The sequence below is a fragment of the Balaenoptera borealis genome, assembly GCF_965194805.1.
Source record: "Balaenoptera borealis genome assembly, chromosome: 1".
NCBI classification, from domain to species: Eukaryota; Metazoa; Chordata; class Mammalia; order Artiodactyla; family Balaenopteridae; genus Balaenoptera; species Balaenoptera borealis.
The window spans coordinates 2,552,761-2,568,087 of NC_138860.1; the positions used below are offsets into that span (position 1 = coordinate 2,552,761).

Genomic DNA, 15,327 nt, shown 5'->3' on the forward strand with positions numbered 1-15,327 from the left:
CTGCATTGGCAGGCGGATTCTTAACCATTGCACCACCAGAGAAGTCCGAGACAAAATTCTTTTACTTATTATTTTTAAATTTTGAATTTTATATGGCAATATAGTTGATTTACAATGTTGTGTTAGTTTCAGGCGCACAGCAAGGTGATTCAGTTATACGTATACATGTATCTATTCTTTTTCAAATTCTTCTCTCATTTAGGTTATTACAGAATATTGAGTAGAGTTCCCTGTGCTATACAGTAGGTCCTTGTTGGTTATCTATTTTACATGTAGTAGTGTGTATATGTTAATCCCAAACTCTCAATTTATCCCTCCCCCCATCCTTCCCCTTTGGGAACCAAAAGTTTGTTTTCTATGTCTGTGGGTCTGTTTCTGTTTTGTAAATAAGTTCATTTGTATCATTTTTTTTTTAGATTCCACATGTCAGTGATATCACATGATGTTTGTCTTTCTCTGGCTGGTTTACTGCACTTAGTAGGATAATCTCTAGGTCCATCCATGTTGCTGTGAGTCTCTCTTGTTTTGTCCACCATAAACACATCTCTCTTCTCCACAATCCTCACTATTTATTTTGGAAAATTCTCCAAAGGAAATTCATTTCACATTTTAGTGTTTCTGTTACCGAGGGCCATGTGGGATGTGCAGAAGCTCCGTGCACTGATAAATTAAATAAGCGAGAGCGATTCCCTTAGGAAGCAAGGCAAGCGCTTCAGTTTCTCCCAGCAGCTTCCCCTCCTGCACGTCCCTACTTCATGGTAAAGTGACCCTCTGTCGCCAGAGCCACCCACCCCCCCGGCGTCCCCTTAGGGAAACTGCCCTCCTGCCACTGGGTGTGGGACTCACTCTACCACCCTCCAGTTCTCACGTCTCTGATTTCACCAAATCTTTGGGGCTCGTATTTAATAGGCCTGTGTTTGCATAAGTCCACTCCTATAAACCGTTCACTTGGGGACCTGAAGCTGACGTTTTTTATGACACAAAGGGCAGTAAAAGCCGCCTCCATGTAGGGCAGCCGCAGGTTCTGTGACTGAGTTGTGAAAGCTCATGTTAGAGCCATCCGTGTCCTGAGGTTCTGCACGCCTCCTGCAGCCTATAATTTCGCTAGTAAGAATGGGACTAAAAGACAAGCAGACTCCACCCGACATAACCCCAGCATCTCAAGTTCACCTGCAGTTTGAGAAAAAATCCTAGTTCGGGCATCCTGGGCGGGGCAGGAATGAAGGATGGGATGGATGTAATCAGTTCTACCCAAATGCGTCTTTTGCTGTATAATCCATTTATTAACAGCTCTGATGTGTTCCTGTATTTGTTTCTTACTACGTTCTTCTAGAGAGAGGTTACCAAACCACGGCCTGTGGGCCAGATTTGGCCTCACTGCTTGTTTTTGTCTGGCCCTCACGCTGAGGATGGATTTACGTTTTTAAATGGTTGAAAAGAATCAAGAGGATAATATTTTGTGACGTGAAAATTGTGTGAAATTCACATTTTAATGTCCGCAGATAGAGTTTTATTGGAACAGGTCACACTTCCCCATCCACGTGGGTCCAGGCTGCACCGGGGATGCCCTGGGGACTGGGGTCATTGCCTGTGAAGCCTAAAATAGTCACTCTCTGGCCCTTTGCAGAAAACGTTTGCAGGTCCCTGCTCTAGAAAAACAAAAGGATGCCTCTCTGTTCACAAGTAATTTCTGCAAGTTCCCAAGGCTTGAGGGTTCCTTCGTGTTCAGGAGAGCTGCTTCCATGGCCCCTTCTGAGCTGGTCTGGTCTAATTTTCCTCCAAGGGGCTTTCAAATTGAGTGATTCTTGAAGAATTCTGCTCGGTGAATATTTTTGCCTAAATGTTACCTTTTGATGGGCACACACTCTTCATTGGAAGAATGAGAATTCGGTGCTCCTCTTCCCTGGCTGTCCTTTGAATCACGGGGACTTTTTATAGAACCCAGTGGCCGGGTCTCACCCCAGGCCCATTGAATAGAACCTGTGAATGTGGGACCCAGGTGATTCCATTGTGAAAGTTCAGTTTACGAAGGGAGAACCTCCCTCTGCTATTTTGAAATTAAGGTTTTAGTTGCGATAGCCAATTCCACTGATTCCTTTCGACACGTATTTGTTGAATGCCCACAAAATGCTAATTGCTCTGGAATTTGTATGTCAAAAAAGAATGAGACGGCTCTCTGCTTTCTACGATTTAGCGAGAAGGATCATTAACACTGGACTGAGGGGCCCCCCTTTTCCCAAATAGACTAGCGTCAAAATCGTCATTTCTGGGAACCAGTTAAATATGCAGGATTGAGTACGTAGATATATGGAAACCAAAAACTGTTAACAAGTAAAGTACTAGCTTCAGAGCCATCCCACGACCATGCTGGAAATGGCTACATTTCTACTAACTAACATTTGGGCCGCTGGGGGCAAGGGAGAGGGGGCATCAGTTTTGTTTCTCTGTAGAAGCAGCAGCAGCACAGGGTAGAGCTCACAGGCCCTCCCGCGTACCAGCTACACAACCTTGACCGTGTCCCTTCATTTATCTCGGATCCGTTTTCCTCTTCTGGGAAATGGAGGTAATAGTAATACCTCTGCCACAGGGTTGTTGGAGGGATTCGATGAGATAACACGCATAGAAGCTCTCTTATGACTGTGGAGTTCTATTCTGGTTCAAGCCTCTTCACTGGGGCTCATGCTGCCGTGAGACAGAGAGAAGTAAACAAGGAAATATGAACAGAGGCCCAGCGTGGGAAGTGCTGTAGAGAAAAACTAGGCGGGATGGGGGGAGGAGTGCTTGCGGGGGGTGAAGATGTTTCAGACGGGATGTTCAGAAGAGACTCACCAGGAGACCCGGTAACTATTCGCTATCATTACGGTATTGATAGGGAGTAATGAGCCACTTGCTACGACCACTGGGAAGGTCTGAGAGGAGAAAATGACCAATGTACCCAGACCTTTTGTCTATTTCCTTCCTCGACTCCAAGATTGTTGAGCCGCTAACATGGACGGAGTGGAACTTTGGAATATCTACAGATGACTCGTGTCCTAATAAGAGAACCCGGGGTGGGTAAAATAACTCCCCACTTTTCCGAAGCTGCATGATGTGCCCTGGGTCAGCCTTAAACACGGACAGCAGCCTTCGTGGGTGACACCGAAAGACGAACTGCCTCTGAACCAACTTGCAATCGATAAGATTAGAGGTCTCTTAAAACTTCTAGAAGATGGGTCAAGGACATGAAAATTCATTGGATTGACTCATAAACATGCAGGAAAAAATCTCATCTCCACTAGTGACCTGGGGAAGACAGATTAGACTAAGAAAATATTTTTTACCTATCAGATCAGGAAACTGGCTGATGGGAGTATGACCTGATGCCTCCTTTTTGGAGGGCCATTTGTCAGTATCTCTCAAACTTTAGGAGGCATGCACATTTAAACCCAGAAATTCCACTTTAGGGAATCTATTCTCCAGAGATAATCACACACAAGTATACAAGAATACATGTATAAAGGTATGGATTTATCATAAGAGTAAAAAATTATATTTCTATAGACAACCTAAATATACATCACAGGCACTTGGTACACATGTGTTAAATGAGCAAATGAGTGTGTGTATAAGCGGGATACGATAAAACACAAGCAGGAGAGGAGGAATCCGTGGTGAGTGAAAAGTGCCCTGGGAACCACATTAATACAGAAATACACAGCTGCTCTGTCATGGAAAGGTCTGGAAAGCTGCTAACGGGACTGCACAAATCTATTGGGTCAACCACAGCACAGAGCACTTAATAATACATAATAAATAAATAGTAATAGATTTTCTTCATACGCTGCAGGGCGGGGGATCAAGGAGGTGGGGAGGGGAGATTTCCACCTTTACTCTTATACTTTTCAATATGCGTAGAAATGCTTCCAATTTTCACAGACTACTTAGGGAAGTCTTTACAATTAAACTAATTCAATATTGGTAAAAGCCTTTTAGAAATACAAGCATTTTTTAACTGGACAAAAGTGTCGTATTCCTTGTTAGCTAAGCAGCTCCCATTTCCTAACTATTGTAACTAATGGGATGTGGGAGACATCTGCGTTGGTTACGTCATTCAAGCTTGCCAGATGGGGCAGTGGAAGCTTCTAGAAGCTGAGTAACTTTGCTGCATGTTGAAAGACTTGTCTGGTTTCAAAGACCATGAGCCCTGTTGTTTCAGGGCAGAGGAGGTCAGAGGCCTGTGGACACAGCCCACCAGACAGAAATGGGGACCCTGAGGCCACACTAGGGGACCCTCAGTCACCCAAGAACAATACTGGAGACAAGGACATAGCGACAAACTTCTCCTTTCTCACATTTTGCCTGGGGTCAATCTAAGTGCAGTTAAAAACTAAGATACTGCTCTAGAAACTTTGGAATCGATTTGAATCCCCACCGGGCCAAAGTTCAGCCACTGAGCCACAGCGAGCAGACAGGCCTGTGAAGGCCAGTACTCATTTGCTGTAACACTGTTTTCTAGAAAATCGACCTTTATCTTCCTCAAGGTCCTGAGTATAAGATTCCAGGGAAATATCTGCAGAATCGAGTGGTAGGACTTGGTCGGTCCCTCCAAGAAACCCACAGTTCCTCCTTTCAGAGAACTTTCAGATAACTGGCACCTCGCAACCTAGGGGCCCCTTTGTGGTTCCAGCCTGGGTCGGAAAGCAAAGCCAGGGTCACAGATGACATGTACCAGCCCTCAGAGGGAGCAGGTCTGTTGCCTCTGGGTGTTCTCTTTCCAGATTTTCCAGTTCTGCTTCTATTACATTGCCGTGTCTCTTACCCATGGAATCCAAGCCAAAGCTCTAAGGATGTCAGGACTGTCCGTGGCTTGGCTGCCGACCAGCCTCCCAGCCTCTTGAGCCATCCATCACTCACTCTGACCGCCACCTGCTTTCTGCAAATGCGCTCCAGACTCTGTCCGGCTCTCTGCTCCCTCCCACCCTCGGTCCAGCCCAGGCCCGCAGGGGCTCTCCTTGACCTTGCCCTGCCCAGCGCCCAGCACCGCTCACCCTGCCCCAGGTCCCCAGTTCATGTCCTTCAGAGCCGTCCCGTCCTGTGGTCAGTACTGATCTTGAAAGAACAAGAGTTCAGGGCCTGGTGTCAGTCACCTCTGTCTCCCTGAAGACTGGAAGAGGCACCCGATAAACTTTCCTTGCATCTTTAATGAATACACTTGTTTCAGGCTGCTGCAAATTCTGTCTGGTTCCACAAGAAAGGGGAGTCAAAGATACTCAAATCAACGCAGACATCAAACGTAATTGAGAACGAGGGGACTTTTCCCTCCTATACGCACCCTGTACACGCCTCCCCCGCCCCGAGATGTTGCAGTGCACTGACTGTAGTTCCCGTGGGCACGTCTCTTTACACAGTCCTTACACACCAGCCTCCAGACTGGACTCTCGTTCCCTTTCACGGAGCTACACACTATGGTTATTGAGCTGCTGTCACCCTCGCCCTCAGACTGCGACAATTTCTCCTCTCCCTGTAAGGCTGGGCATCGCACAACGGGTTCACCCAAGTGTGTTTCCTACTGACCCCTCTTACACACGTGTTCATCTTGTCTCAAGGAGACGGTCGAATTTAGGTGTGGGGAGGGCTTATGTTTTTCTTCTGTGACTCTTCTCTCGCTGCCCGGGACCCAGTACAGTGAGGATGCCAAATAAGCAACTGATGATTGAGCTGTGGATGGACGGACGTCTCGTGTACCAGTCGGTCACACCGTCAACAGGAGAGCGTGTTTGTTTCAACTTCCACCGAAGTCATGCTTTGACAATGTGTCATTTGTTAATGTATCAGACGAAGCCAGGGGGCACATTCCTCAAAGGTAGAACAGTCCTCGGCATTCCAGAGGAGGCTGGGTGAGTAAGATGGTCCCTGCCTGCAAGGAGCTTGTGGGAGATGAGAAAAAGAAAACGCTAACTAACTTTACATATATGTATGTAAGCATATATACAATAATATATACAAGCATATATGTAATAATACATATGTTAAGATAGCATATAATAAGATAATAGAACCTTGTGTCAGAAAGTATAATAAGGAGCTAGACTAGGTGTTGGCAAACTTTTTCTATAAAAGGACAGACGGTAAATGCATGAGGTTTTGCCAGCCACGTGGTCTCTGCTGCAACCACTCAAGGCTGTGGCCGCCAGCAGGCAGCAGGCGGTGCTTGGGCCCCCAGGAGGTAGTTGTCAACCCCTGATAGGGGACTTCAGTAAATGTCTTTGGATGAGGGGAAGGCAGCCAGGTCCCCGTGGGCAGGAGGACAGCTCTGAGGGGGTAGGTGGGGCTGACCTGGTCTCGAAGACGTGGTTAGATCTGGATGGCACATGGCAGGAAAAGGGATCATTGACGTCCGATGACTGTTATAAGCAACAATCTACGCTGGATATTTGGGGGAAACGTTGAGAAGATATCTCGGCAGGAGAAGAATTTGCATTCAGGATGAGAGGGAGGGAGATGACTGAAAGGCGGTGGGAACTTTGAGCTAATCCTGTGGCCTAGAGCTTCCAGAATGTTCCACTTACATAGCAGAGAGGGATGGTCACCTGATCACCTGAAATGAGGCTGTTTCTATGAACTGTTTTATTGTAAAAATTAAGGCAATTTATCATTCTGCTCTATAACGTTTATTTTAGTGAAAACAACAAATGTCACGAATTGCCTACTATTGCACGGAATTAATGCTGTAGGAAAATGTGCTCTACTCATCCAGCAGTTGTTTTTGTTAGTTTAAAATGATATTTTATTTTTATTTATGTTTTTCAATTTTTTAAATTGAAGTATAGTTGATTTATAATATTGTGTTAGTTTTAGGTGTACAGCAAAGTGATTGTTATACATATACGTATATCCATTCTTTTTCAGATTCTTTTCCCATTTGGTTATTACAAAATATTTTTTTATACCATGCTTATGTATACATTTATTTATTTATTTTTGGCTGCATTGGGTCTTTGTTGCTGCGCGCGGGCTTTCTCTAGTGGTGGAGAGCGGGGGCTACTCTTCGTTGCGGTGCATGGGCTGCTCATTGCAGTGGCTTCTCTTGTTGCGGATCATGGGCTCTAGGCGTGTGGGCTTCAGTAGTCGTGGCACGTGGGCTTCCATAGTTGTAGCTCGTGGGCTCTAGACTCCAGGCTCAATAGTTATGGCGCACGGGCTTAGTTGATCTGCGGCATGTGGGATATTCCCGGACCAGGGACTGAACCCGTGTCCCCTGCATTGGCAGGCGGATTCTTAACCACTGCACTACCAGGGAAGTCTCTATTACAAAATATTGAGTAGAGTTCCCTGTGCTCTACAGTAGATCCTTGTTGTTTATCTATTTTATATACAGTAGTATGTACATGTCAATCCCAATCTCCTTATTTATCCCCCCTCCCCTTTGGTAACCATAAATTTGTTTTCTATGTCTGTGAGTCTCTTTCTGTTTTGGAAATAAGTTCATTTGTATCTTTTTTTAAGATTCCACATATGAGTAATATCATATGATATTTATCCTTGTCTGACTTACTTCACTTAGTATGTCAGTCTCTAGGTCCATCCACGTTGCTGTAAATGGCATGATTTCACTCTTTTTTAAGGCTGAGTAATAGTCCATTGTACATCCAGCTGTTTTGAGGATCTTGCCACACACCATGGCAGTCCTCTCACCGTAGTCTGAAAAGGATGGGCGTGGCCAAGGAGAAGGAGTGACTCCCGAAGGGCTGACCCTGGAGGGGGTGGCCTGGGTAAAGGTCAGTGTGATGTACCCCCGTGGCTGGGTTACACACAGAGAGGTCGGGGTGTGGAGGCCTGGGGACCCATTAGAAGGTGGTTTCCATGGACAGCTGTGACACAGCTGTGACATCGATGGGTGAGAAGTCCCGAGGGTCTGTACTGAAGGATGGGAAAGGCAGAAGACAAATATGTTCACGAGGCAAGGATGCCAGGACTTGACGAAAACCAGCGGGCAAGTAAGGTGTGCACACATGCGATAATGCCACTTCCGACTAAGACAGAAGACTAGTTTTTGCATGGTAAGTTTAGAGATATCGTATTTTATTGGTTCTAAGACGCATGTGTCTTAACATTTTCACGTCTGTGGATTCAGGATGCTTCAGACAGTTGGGGCACAACCCAAGTTAACTGTCAGATTTTGTTCTTTCTTAGTGGTGCACAGAATGGCGAGGTGTCTTACCATGGCATCTTGGATTTGTTGAAATACAGTATTTGTAAGGTTTTAATGACAAATTACTAGCTAATAATCTCTCTGTTCAGGGCCATCAATAAGACACTAAAAGCTGCCGGAAGGTGAAAGGTGGGATCAGAAGGGTTTTTCAGGCATCATTGGGTTTTTTTTGGTCCTTTTCTCAAAAAAGGTCAGTTCCCATTGTTCTGTTAATATGAGGAGGAGACAGGCCAAGACCTTTCCCAGGATTTTTCTTTTCTCCTGTAACTAACTGATCAATACAATACAGGTTAATGTGATCACTTACCTTTTCACTTGCTAGGCAGCAGAAATGACATTATGTACCAAACGTAACTAGGTCGTTATGATTCCGAAATACGAAAGCTGGCTTTTTGCACCCAGATGACTGTCTAGTCAGGGCGGTTTCAGGGCTGCAGCCCGCCATGCAGATGTGTTCATTCAGAGACAGTGAGCTGTACCTTTGAAGTCAGAAACAGAACGAGATGATTTCACATTGTTTGTCATGATCACATCTAAATATATCTTCATAAGGAGTCTCCAAGTAAACAATGGCAGCAGTACATGGAGCATTTAGAGACAGTTAGAGCTCTTGATCCTTCTTAGAGCAGTTTCAGGATATGGGCCAAACATTTTGGAAGAGGGAATTCCCTGGAGGTCCAGTGGTTAGGGCTCCGGGCTTCGACTGCAAGGGGCACGGGTTCGATCCCTGATGGGGGAACTAAAATCCCACATGCCGCGTGGACCAAAAAAAAAAAAATTTTTTTTTTGGAAGAAATTCTTGCCAGTTGAGTTTCATGCTGCTGAAACAGGACATCCCTGAAGGCACATCCAACCTCCGTGCAGCCCTGAGGCTCCTCCACACAGAACCAGCGGGTGTCTTTTTCTGAGAGATGTTGCGAGACCCGTAAACCCACTCCCATTAACATGGGATCACAGAAATGTATTTCCCATGGGAGAAAGTTAATTTTTAAATAGACCTTTTTTGACTTCTAAATACAGACTAAGAAGCTTCCTTTATTTTTAAACGTAAAATGCAGATTCCTGAAAGCAACATGACTGAGGGGCTTTGGTCTTAAACGTGTGCTATTTATTTATTTTGCCATCATCTGGCACGTCAGCAGGGCCCCGTAATGCCGCGTGTCACAGAAAAGCAAACACAGTCACGGTATGCTCACGACCAGGCTGAGACCAGACAGCTGACTGGATACAATTCTATGCCCCCTTTGCTATAAAAAACATGACCCTAAATCTTAACCAGTTTGGAATAAAAGGCCCCACAATTATGACATAGTAACAAAGTTCATGTTGTATACAATGTGATTGTTTCAATACTCTGCCCATCCATTTTCATTTTACCTGCTATTTATACGTGGCAGTAAAAAGTCAAGAGGAAAATCCACTCTTTGGTATGTTAGGCGCAATATTCATTTACCCGGCATGTTTGCAGGATAAAACTAAATGCAGTGGAACCCTCTTTTATAATCCCGGTGTTTGAAGTTAGAACTACACTCGCCTGGCAGTGTAATTGTAATCACAGACCTTTTCCATATGTATTTGTGTTTCCCAAAGGCTTGGGTAATGATCTACCTTTAAATATCTGATCAGTCATCCCCGATACCCCCTGATTTTTAGCTAGATGGGTCTTTACCAGATATTAGATACTCAACAAGTACTAACCATTTGGAGCAGAAATAAACCTTCTGTTTGGGCTGTTACTTATCCAAACGGTCCAGTAGAGATTTTTAGTGAAAGCAGTGAAACATGCCCGATATATTAGGCAAAACAGCACTAGTAAAAGTGGGTCTGTGTGGCTTGTGTGCCCGGCAGACAGCAACCGTCACAAGAGGTCTACGTGCCCTTCTGTCCTTCCTGAGAGGCCTGCAGGGTTATTTTTTGGAGGCTAGATAGAGAAACGCCTACCGCTGTATCATTTCCTTCAGAGCCAGCAGCTTTTATTCTTTTCGGCAAGTGTTTAGAGGAAAGTGTTGATGCTTATTAATCTGTTTCTTGTCTTACAAACGTGCGTCGGCGTGATTGGTGGCAAAACCGCGTATCTGACGGGTCTCAATGTAATCTACATGGCAGGACGAGATTGTTACACTGAACAGATCTGTTTGGAGTTGTTATTCTTTGTAATTACCTTCATTAAGTGAAAGCATGTGTCAATCAACTTTGAACTTTAAACATACCAGGAATTTGCAAGGAAAATGCATTTCTGTTTCCTAGAGGCACGTGTGTGCTTGAAGATGAGCATGCATGTGATAGGTACAGAGACGCTGCATTAGAAACATGTTTCTGCCATTTTCTGAATATATCATTTCACCCTGGTTTGCACTTGGTAACTTTATAAATAAAGTGCATGACAACTCCAGAGAATTACGTCTACAGAGTGGGTTTAACGGATCACTAATTCATGCACTAGTGTGAACGAATCGTTTTAAAATAAAGAGCAGTGCTTCCTGAATTTCTGCAATAAAAGAACATGTTCACATAAATTTTAACGACCACTGATCCCTAGGGATGTAAATGTGGAAACACTCACTCTGCTGCTGTCACACTGGAAGGGGATCCTGTGCTATAACTTTCTGGGTTTGATCGGACCTCCCTTGGGCCAGGACTCTGTGGCCAAAGTAGAGAGCGTGCCACGAAAGTGTCCTCAACTTTAGCAGGGTTGATGGCTGACAGTCTATGTCCTTTCTCGACGGTGACAGGCGCCCCCCGACAGCCCCGCACTTACCGCCCACCCGCACGGCCGCGTGCCCAGCCCCCGGGGATAACGGGATGCATGAGGTACCCCAAAGATGGTCCAGGAAGCAAAGAGGGGAAAGTGGCAGAACCGGTCTGACACCGGCGTCCAGCCTGCCGCGGCCAGATTCCTTGTCCGCTTGGCGAGTTACCTCCAGCAGGGGGTGGTCAGGGATAGAGAGAGAGGATGGAGGTGCGGGGGGGTGGGGGTGTGTGTGTGTATGGGGGCCGAGCGAGCCCTCCGCAGCAACCTTCCCCCGGAGGCTGGGAGCCCCGACCCAGGTCCTCAGCGGGTGCGTGGGCTTCGGGGACCCTCCCTCCCTACAGAAGCCGGAGGGACGGCGTGGCGGTCGCCCCCGCCCCCTCACCCCTCGCCCCCCGGCGCTCCTGCCCCCCGGGTGCTAGCGTTACCTGCGGCCGCCGCCCCTCCTGCTCCTCCCCCACCTCTGGGCCCGGCCCCTCCACCCGCCCGACCTTGGCCCTGCGGTTCCCCGCTCCAGTCTCGGTCAAAGCACCTCCTCGGACCCGCTCTGTGCTTCCGGAAGCCGCAGCCCCAGCGTGCGCCCGGCGGGAGCCCTCCCTTCACGGCAGCCTGGGGGACCCCGTAGCCCGGGCACCGCGGATGCTGCGTGTGGGGTCCTGCTCACCTGAGCAGGTAGGCTCTGTTCGTCCTGCCACACACATCGTACGTGGTCCCAGTTCCTGGAGCAACGCCGGGAACACTGTCTAGTAAACACTTTTTGAATAAAGGACCATTTCCAGATCCCCAGACTGAGCACGAGGGGGTCAGCTTTGTCAGACGGGCCTTCATTGAGGCTTTGCTATTTCTAAAGGGGACCCCGAGGTGAGAGCCGAGAATACACAGGAGCAAGGCGGCCCAGCCTGGTCCGGTATGGCAGGTGGTGATGGGACCCCGGGGGGAAGGCCACACCCACCATCTCTGGAAGGAGACCCGGCGGTGAGCTCCTGGTGGGCGCCCCGGAGGTGGTGACCATCTGACCTGCCTCTTCTTCTTTTTTTTTTAAATTTTATTTATTTATTTATTTATTTATTTATTTATTGGCTGTGTTGGGTCTTCGTTTCTGTGCAAGGGCTTTCTCTAGTTGCGGCAAGTGGGGGCCACTCTTCATTGCGGTGCGCGGACCTCTCACTGTCGCAGCCTCTCTTGCTGCGGAGCACAGGCTCCAGACGCGCAGGCTCAGTAATTGTGGCCCACGGGCCCAGTCGCTCCGCGGCATGTGGGATCTTCCCAGACCAGGGCTCGAACCCGTGTCCCCTGCATTGGCAGGCAGATTCTCAACCACTGCGCCACCAGGGAAGCCCTGACCTGCCTCTTCTTCACGACATGACCTTGCGAGGTGCTCAGAGGAGGCGCTCATTCCTCAAATCTCTCAGAAGGGCTCTGGGAGGGGGCCTGGCCAGAAAGAATCCTTGAAGACGCTGCTGGGGTGGGGGGGCCACTCAGTTCCAGGAGGACTTGTAGGCGGGTGACTGGAGGAGATCAGGAAGCTTCTGGAGCAATTTGAGAAAACTTGACTCTGGGGAGCGAACTTGAAAAGCATCTGGGGGGGGGTGGGGGGTTGAGTGTGAGGACTTTTAGAGGGAGAGAACTTACAAAGCTGTGGGGTTTCATCTTTTAACCCCATCTTTAAAGTGTCTTTAAAATCCAAACCCCTGGTCTCCTCCATGGGAAGGGCTAAAACTCCCACCGGTACCTGGATGTGGATGCATGAAAACTAGTGAGACGAGTACAGAAAGCTACTCACTGTTGAAAAGGAAGTTATGCCATTAGACTAAATGGGAAAAGCGGAAGATGGGGAAGAGTTTATAAGATGCCCATCCAGTGCGTGCAAAGGTCCTGACCTTCCCGTAATTTAGGAAAACGTTTTCGGAGGTGATGGGTCGTATCTCTGTGTATGCCGACTGCCCTGACTATAATGTTCCAGGTAACACTTTCTTTTTTTTTTTTTCTTTCTTTTTTTTTTTAAATTTATTTTATTTGTTCTTTTTTTTTTTTTTTTTTGGCTGTATTGGGTCCTTGCCACTGCACATGGGCCCTCTCCAGCCGGGGCCATTCCTCACCGCGGTGCACGGACCTCTCACTGCGGTGGCCTCTCCCGTTGCGGAGCATTGGCTCTAGGCACACGGCCCCCAGCAGTTGCGGCGCGTGGCTCAGCAGTTGTGGCTCGTGGGCTCCAGAGCACAGGCTCAGTAGTTGTGGTGCACGGGCTCAGTTGCTCCGTGGCATGTGGGATCCTCCCAGACCAGGGCTCGAACACGTGTCCCCTGCGTTGGCTGGCGGACTCCCAACCACTGTGACACCAGGGAAGCCCCCAGGTAACACTTTCTTAGGGTCCTCATGATTTTTAAAAAATATGCTCATTTCAGCATTTGTTGCTGTCTGTTGTTGAAGTACACAATTTATTTTATTTTTAATAGCTGTATTTATATATAATTCACATACCACATAATTCACTGATTTAAACTGTACAATTCAGTGGTTTCTAGTGAATTTGCAGAGTTGTGCAACCATTACCACGGTCAGATTTAGAAAGTATTTTTCACCCCGGAAGCGCTGTACCCACAGGTAGTTACTTTCCGCTCCTCCCTGCCCCTGGCAATCTCTAATCTCCTTTCTGTCTCCAGATTTTCCTATTCTGGACATTTCATGTAAATGGGATTCTACAACATGTGGGCTTTTGTGACTGATTTCTTTCACTTTGCAGATGTCTTCAAGGCTCATCCAAGTTGTAGCGTGGATCAGTACTTCGGTCTTTTTTAGAGATGAATCCTATTCCACCGTATGGTTATGCCGCATTTTGTTTATCCATTCATCAGTTGATGGACATTTGGATTATGAATATTGCTGCTGTGCACATTGGTGTCCAAGTTTCTGTGCAAAATATATGTTTTTCTTTCTCTTAGGTATATATTTAGAAATGGAATCAGTGGACCCTACGATGGCACCATGTTGAACCTTTAAAGGATTGCCAGACTGTTTTTCAAAGTAGTGAAGCACACACGTCTGTAGCAAAGTAAGACATGGTACCAATGCTACAGCCTTCCAGCAAGTCCTGCGTTTCATCCAGACCTTCTGCTCGGAGCTCAGCTCTGCAGCCTGAAGGCTCCGGGGTGGCGGGCCACCCAGGTGCCTGGGGCGAGTGTCCAGGAGGCCCGTGGAAGAGAGTGGAGTGGGTGACCAGGGCAAGGAGAGAAGTACAGGAAGAGGAAGGAAGAAAGAAGACAGGGCGCTAAGGCAGGGGGAAGAGGGTCAACCTGCCTTTTGGAGGCTGCCCACTCCTAAGCCTAAAATCGATGAATATATTTGTATTTTAAGTTTTCTGAGTAATTCTCACAAGTGCTTAACTAAGCGGGGCGTGTGTCTGGGCTCCTCAAGGAAGGCTGAACGTCGATCGTGTCATGGGCTGCAGCCTGTTCGTGGGATGACTCACATCCTGGGGGGAAGGACATGTAGCAGAGTGACTCACCTCACCTCTGGCTGAGCTCCTCCTCCCGGACACATGCGAGAATCACTGCGAAGCTTTTAAATACCACTGATGCCAGGGCCTCACGCCAGGACCCTGATGGACCCGGTCTGGGCTGGGGCCTGGGTACAGGTGTATTTTAAAGACTCCACAGGGACTTTATGCAGCCAGGGTTGGGAACCCCCAATGCGGAGCCACAGTTTTTATATTTCAACCTACGTTCTCAAGACAAACAATGGTGGTGATCTTTGGATGCACTGTAGAACTTTTCCAGAAGTGCTTCTGAGCCCCAATTATTGCTCCTTTTAACGGGTGCTAGAGAATAAGGGATTTTGACTGCAGTGTTACTTTGCCTGCTAGTGTCTGTCTCAGCCAGAGGTCGTTCTATTTTGGGGTCATGGAGCACATCTGTTGGGACCCACGAGAATCTCTCGGTGGAAGGGGAGGGTACCAGGTGGGGCTGGACCAGGTACGTCTGAAAGCAGCATGGCCTCTCAGAGAATCTGGAGCCCAGAGTGAGTTCCCTGCCTCCAGTTTGGGAGAGATGCTCTTCCCACATTCCTTCATACAGATTCCTGGGCACCTTCGAAGTACCTGGTAAGAACCAGAGGCCTGGTGCTCTGAGCTCAGCACCTCGGTCTCCACGAGCCTCAGGGCCCTTCCTGGGACCACCCTGACCCAGGTGTGCATCATCTCCAGCCTGGTCTCAGAAGCTGTCTACTTGCTTCTGCTCTTAGCCTTTCACAACCTGCTCTCCTCTCACCTAGAGGGATCACTAAACAACAACAACAACGACAAAAAACCCCCAAACCCAAAAACAAACAAAAAAATATGCCATCATTCCCTTCCTCAAAGCTTCCAAATGGCTTCTCATCAGACTCAGAA

The 15,327-nt window shown here is 47.5% G+C and overlaps 1 long non-coding RNA gene across 1 annotated transcript; it reads left to right on the forward strand.

Annotated features, from left to right (window-relative positions):
- Nucleotides 1-11,467: 11,467 nt before the first annotated feature.
- On the forward strand, nucleotides 11,468-14,293 carry LOC309634163. Its single transcript, XR_014247880.1, has 2 exons — nucleotides 11,468-11,612; nucleotides 13,883-14,293. It is a non-coding gene; the product is annotated as an uncharacterized lncRNA (long non-coding RNA).
- The last annotated feature ends 1,034 nt before the right edge of the window (nucleotides 14,294-15,327 follow it).